We start from the raw sequence: 7,106 nt of genomic DNA on the forward strand, positions 1-7,106 counted from the left end.
GCGGGGCCACTCTGCCCCATCACACAGTGGAATTGAGAAGAGAATCAAGCCCAAAATACAAGAATCCCTCAGACAGATGTGTAACGATTAAACTCAATAATCAAATGGTTAGAAACTCCTGACCAAGTGTCCAACTGATTTCAAAATGGAAATGCCTAGAAAAAAAGTTTTTGTCCTTTTTCCAAGTTATTTTTTTACTGTCTGTGAAAGATACCAGCTGGATCTTGCTGGAGATAGAACTGCTCAATCTGCCTACACAATATAGGTACTAGCAATACACTTTTCACCATCCCACCGAAGTACCCCTCTCCTGTCCTACAGTAACACTGTCTTGAATAATGACAGCTTTCAGAGTAGCAGCCGTGTTAGTCTGTATTCACAAAAAGAAAAGGAGGACTTGTGGCACCTTAGAGATAAATTTGTTAGTCTCTAAGGTGCCACAAGTACTCCTTTTCTTTTTACTGTCTTGAATGAGCACTGATGGTTTGATCCACCCTGCTCAAACACATGAAAAGGACCCAGAGGGACTACCAGTTGGAATGCTCATTCAGGCCTTTGGCTGGCTTCTGGATTGTCAAAAAAGATGTCAGGAAATGCTAATTGTGTTTATGGTTTTTGTGGTGTGGATGACTGTCCCCTGGGAGCCAGACTGAGATCACCAAATCATTCTACATAGGTCATCAAATAGCTACCAAATAATAGTGCCTTTCAGTCCCTGGCCGTCTGAGTCAGATGCGCACAAATGTACTAAATATGAGAAGTTGTATGTTCCATTACTGGTCTCCTGAGGCAATCACCCCTTCTCTCATTTAACCTTTTGAAGCAGACCACCCATGTTAAATATTTTTTGGTCTAAGTGAAAGGAGTTGGTGATCTTAATCTTGGTCAACACAGTAAATATTTTAGTACTCCCATAAAGCTGAGAGAGGAAGGGAAGGATTAGCAATCTCTGTAGTCTAGCAATTCCTCCTCTTGAACACTTTTTCTCATTTGTTTTGCTCCCCTCTCCAAACTAGTTGCAGTGGGAATTATGGTTATCTGCTGAGCTTTAGAAGCCCATGCCTTCAGGGATTTGATGTACCCCAGAGTCCTTTGCACTGGCTGTCACAGCACATCAGATAATATGCCATACACACAGGGTCCAAAGCTCAGGATGAAAGGCATGTATGAAAAATTGGATCACTTTTGAAGCTAGAGCCAGCATTCAAAACCTCACTGTCTCATGGTATACTTAAAGTATTTCAATTTGAGGGGCAGTTTGGAAATTTGTTTCTGTTTCTGAGTAAAAATTGCCCCAGCACAAAACAGAAACAGAATCTTCCTTTCTGTGCTCTTTTTTCTAGATAATGACATTTTCCTAAGATAAAGTTTCATAAGGCAGAGATCACCCAAACCAGGTTTAGCTGATGTGTCTTTAAACTTTAGCAGTTTACAGGAAATCGTTGCACTGGAATTTTGTAAGACCTGAAATCTGACGTGCAGTTCTGACTTCCACTGTAAATCAGGGATAAATTCAGTAGAGTCAATGATGATAACCATTGTGAAAGGACAATCAAAACCTTTAGGATAGTGTAGCCTACCTTCCCTTGTGCACCTACCCCACTCTGATTGGCCTGCTTTAGGGTTACGTGTGCTTCTGGGAGCCCAAGGAGGAGCAATCGTGCTCTCCTCCAAGTATGATTTTGACTAGCTCTTGGACAGGGCACACAAGGAAGGAAGAGGCTATTGCCTTGGCCCTTGTTCAGTAGCCATTAATAGTGGATACAATTAAAAAAAGGAAGTCAAGATTTACCCCCCACAGTGGTATCTAATTGACAGCAGTTATCTCCTGGCTGTCGATATTGATCCCTCAATTAGCTAATTGTGGATAAAACTTGACTTGTTAATGCAAACACTGTAATTCGATTAAAAGTATATTTGCAATCCCATATATGCAGACATAATATTTGTAACACGAGCTGAGTGAGAGCACAGCAGCATCTAGGTTGTCCATTATTGGACATAGTCCCTTTAAATCCAGGGGTTGCTGGAAGTTGTAGTCTCTGTACAGGTCACATGACTGGCAGGGTTCAAATGACTAAGATCACATGACTGCCTACTGGAGACTATATAAATGAATTCTCCTGACTCACTCTGTGGTAGAAGAGGTAAGACTTGAGAGAAGATCCCTCCAGGAGGGGCCTGCTGGAGGCCTAGGACAGATCCAGGAACGGCTGCCTAAGGGGAAGGGTGTATTTGTTTTCCACCTTATCCAAATCCTGCAGTTGCAGAAAGCTGGAAAGGCCTCTGAAGGTTGTTGCCAAGTGTTTTTGAGTTATTTTTCCTCTTCTTTTGGGTTAACAAAATGAATCCTGAGGAAAGGGACTTGAACTGACTTATAACTGGAAGCTTATTTACCTCCCTTGGCTAGTGAATTTCTCCACTGACTTCCTTGAATCTTAGTTTTGTAAACACAATAACATTTAAAGCCCCTGAAAGTGTTATGCGGCCTGTCAGGCCTTAACTGTAATAAATGTGGAAATACTTTATCACCTGAGTGGTCCTCCAAATTCTAGTTTGTGGTTGGATTTTCCAATGTCTTCTTTATGCTTGCTATGGATGCAGGTGCAGCATGCCATCCAAAGTGGCATGCCTTGTGGCATGCCAGGAAAACAATGGATGGTATGCTTTCTAATCTGGTGTGTCTGGGTGTTGTAAATAAAGCTCACTCAAAGAAAATAGGTTAGGTGATTCAGTAGAATATGAAGCCTCCTCTTTTCCTAAAAACTGATTGGTACCTTGAGGCCAATCATTATTTAGCTTATTTAATTATTCACTAATTTCCTACTCTGCAGGATCAAGAACAGTAGCAGTGGGTGTATACAAAAATGAAGTTCTTTGCTTTCATGAACTATAAATCTGCATGTGATCTGAAAATATACATATAAATAGAAAATGATAATGAAAAACTTCCCAAATACCCATAATTTCAGGACACTGTAGCAACTATTCAAATAAATGAATTTCGCATCACTTAAAAAAGCCAAATTGAAAACAGAGAAATGGGTACAAGACCAAACTTTCCCTCACTGTCTGGTCAATGTGTCCCAATTCTATTAGTCAGGATCCACATGTGAGGATAAACGCATAGTTGATTTTCTATCCAGTTCTTATTTTTACCTGAGGAGAATACAACAAAGTTGAAGTTATCACTGTGGCTTTTGAGAGATACGTACCTTTCCCCCACTTCTTGCTAGCATATCTTGTTTGTTATATGGCCCTGTCACCAGGGTATCTGAAAGTCTTCCCATACAGTGGACTGGGCACACAAATTAAATTAAAAGAGATTACCAGATAGACCTCAGGGAATAATGGCACTGACATGTGCTAGATTCAGACTGGTTACCTAGAGATGACATTTTCTGTATTCCATTACCAATACCCTGAGCCATCTGACCCCCTAAGTACATGTTCTTTTTTAAAAATTTATCACTGAGATCTCTGGAGTTACAGGATTGGAACCACACTGATAATGCATTAACGTTGTTCTCACAAACATAGTAAATTAGCTTCTCACTATGAAGTGTGGTAGACTTAAAAATAGCCAAGGGAAAACTGCATAATAAATTAGAGATTTACCTATAACCCTGTAGGTATTGTTGGCACATAATGCTGTAACATAACAAAAAGTCCTTTAAACCCCATTTGTTCCATGTTTAGAATATGGCTTGGCATCCTGTATTAGGATATTTCATTCAGTTTAGTTTTATTAACTGTAGTTAAACATTCTGTATACACCCATAGACTAGTTATATTTTCCACCACAGTTCTCAGGAAAAAAACCAAAACAACCCCCCCCCCCACAAATACCTCAGACAGGAAAATGATGAACTTTTTGTAAAGACGGTCTGTAAAATTAAGAGTTTCCCTGTTTAATTGAGTTTATTTCAAGTCTAGTATATCGAAGAAAGGCAAGCACATTAATTTTGAGAATGTAAAATCACTTGTGTCACATAGACTTCAGTTTTGTAAAAGAACCATTTTAACAATGTCTGATCTACTACATAGTTGTGGTTGTCTAGTGGGATTCAAAGTACCTCTTTAAAAAAATGTTCAGCTTAGTCACGGAGGAATTAATAGACACTTGTTATGAATGCCTCTCTTATTTTTCTGTGCAGAGCCAGCCAGCCAGCGGAGGAAACATACTGGATGTTAACTAACAAACCTAAATTCCAGAACTGTACTGACCTCCAGAAATCTTACAGATATCAAAAGGAAGGGCAGGTGCCTTTAGAAATGAGGCCTATCAAATGATTGTAGGAACCCGATTGTGAGAAATTTTTGACTCAGGTTTGTATACTACTCATGTTTACAAGCAAATGCAATCACCAGATATTGTTACATCTTAATTTTTATGAACTTTTAATACTAGCATTGTCACGTAAGGCTTTTGAAATGTCACAGAATTGGTATGCAATTTTCTCATTCACAAGTGAAACAATCTGTAACTCTATATCATTATTATAATCAAATTATAGTGCCTGATTTAGCTCCTGTGGAAGTGAATGAAAAGGAACCCAATGGGAATTGGATCACACCAGGTGTTCAGTTTCTGGAGCAGTAGTCATCGATGATGAGTTATGCGTGTAAAGCATGATCAAAACAATTCAGTCTTATTTTATCTTCTGTCAATAAGACTAGTAATAAACATTTTAAACAATAATAAACATTTTCTTTGGATCAAAGGGAATCCAGATGAAAATGGCATTGCAGAATGACAGAGAACCCATTGATAACTGCCTTCAGCACTTTAATGGTGTAATGCATGCAGAAGCATTTAAGGCCTTGTGTAGAGACCCTTTGGCTCAATTGGCTCAGCCCCAGCACCTCTAAGGTTGGCAGTTCATAGCCCTGGCACCTCCAGGCTTGCCGTGTCAGTTATGAAAGTAAAAAAATTGCTTGAGCCCCGGCACCTCTTTCATTACAAATTAAGCACTACTGGAATGACCAGAACTGAGAGTCCTAAATAAGATGTACAGTTGGGCAGCAGAAATCTTTTATGTCTATTTTTCTAGACACTTGTCTTTCCCTTATGAAAATGCTTCCATTTCTTTGTGCCCAGTTCTGCACCACATTGTCCCAGGGAGCACCATTTGACTAAGCTGGACAAAATTCCACAGAAGACCTCACTTTTTATGTATCATTTCTGTATGCTATTCTACCTCTTTAATCAACATAATTTCATATCTGCTATCTTATCTTTTAAAATGGTGCCACTGCACTGCATTGTCCTGTGTGTGCTTAAATGCCATTCTTTGAATCTCTGAGTCTTGCAGTCTTGTCAAAGGGATTGCAAACTGAAAAGTGGGGCAGTGAAACAAAATTTTAAGGGATCCTATAAAGATCCCTCCTGTTCAAAAGTGTGTGAGCATGTGTAGGTTTTATTCTTATTATTGGTAAGCTGGAGCTCACACAGCTGGGAACTCTGTTTCTTTTTCATGATTGCCTCAGCTCATGTTGCAGGTTGTACAATCTTGAAGTTGTCTGCAGAAAAGTTTAAGGAACTTCCTAAGTTGGAGCACTTTCTCAGTTGCAAAATTCCTTATTTTTTCAATAACGTGAGCTGAAATATTGTTTCCTGGGCTTGAGTATTACCCTTTTTCCTCATATGATGGGTATTACTGAAAAAGTGCAAAGCATGCATACTTTTTAAATGATCCATAAGGATGAAGTGCTAAAGTAGACTCCTGGTTTACTCCAACTTGTTATTTTCTGTAGGATGCCAGCAAGAACCAGGAAGTGCCATTTGACTAAGCTGGAAAAAATTCCACAGAAGACCTTATTTTTTATTTGTCATTTCTGTATGCTATTCTGCCTCTTTAGTCAACATAATAAATATCAAAAGTAAAAGTCTACATTTTGACATGTTTGCACAGAAGACTGGCCGTGATTTCATATCTGCTATCTTAGCTTTTAAAGTGATGCTGCTGTTTAAAGTACTGATTGATTGTAGTGCATTTCAGGTGCTGAAGGATAGATAAGGTAGATAAGATCAGAGTCACTGAATATTTAGCAGCTAATTCAGTCCATTTCTATATGACATTCTAGGCTACTGCATTAGGCTTACATTATGACCTTCAATACAATAGTTAATTAACATAGTACATTCTGTACACTTTCTAAAGCTTACATTCTAAATGCAACAAGTCTTCTCAGGCTCCCCAGCAAAAGGGGCTTTAGCTACTGATATTCTGTCTATGGCTTTAAAAGATCCAGAGCAGAAGAATCATTGGCCCTGCTGTACATATTCTGGAGTGCCAGAACTAGTCTCAATGTGATAGAAGCATCTAAAAGTGAAAAAAAAAACCCACCAAAGTTCTCTGTCTGTTAAAAATAATAATTGATTTAATGAGAGCAGAAGACAGATTAAAGTAAAACACTCATTCACATATAGCAGGCACAATCCATACTTTTCCTCAGATAAAAAAAACTGACTAGAGCTGGTCAGAAAATTTTCAAATCAATGGTTTTTGCTGGAAAATGCCGATTTTTCTAAACCAAAACTTTTTCGTGGAAACTTACTGGTTTTGACCAAAAGATTTGTCAGGAATTAGTCTCAGGTCCAGGGAGGAATTTCTGGTGAAAGTGAGAGGCAAAGAAATAGCCACCCCAGAGGTCAGTGCACTCAGCTGGGATGTGGGAAACCAATAAGACTGTGGTGCAAGTCAGGCAGAATGTGGTTCTCTTACATCCCAGTGGAGTGCCCTAATCACTAGGCTACAGAGTCAGGCTGTGTCTCTTAGTTTCTCCTATTGCATACACTGCAGGTTCCCACTAGTAGCTTGGAATAACATCTCCTTTTGCCATTCGGGCATGACAAGAACTGTTATGTCCTCCAAAATAGAAAAAGTTTTCGTAGCACTGCCATCGATGGCACTCCCTCCAAACCCACGTAGCTCTGCAAATTTTAGAAAACAAAAAAACAACTTTGAATTTTTAACTTGCCATTGTCTCCACAGTTCTTTCGCTGTGACTAAGCAGGCTGTGTCTAAGGAGCTTCTCTGAACTGAAGCATCCCTCTCACGATATACTGAAGTTCAGTTTGGAAAAGTATCATTTTATATTCT

Source organism: Lepidochelys kempii, chromosome 3, assembly GCF_965140265.1.
Source record: "Lepidochelys kempii isolate rLepKem1 chromosome 3, rLepKem1.hap2, whole genome shotgun sequence".
Lineage (NCBI taxonomy): Eukaryota > Metazoa > Chordata > Testudines > Cheloniidae > Lepidochelys > Lepidochelys kempii.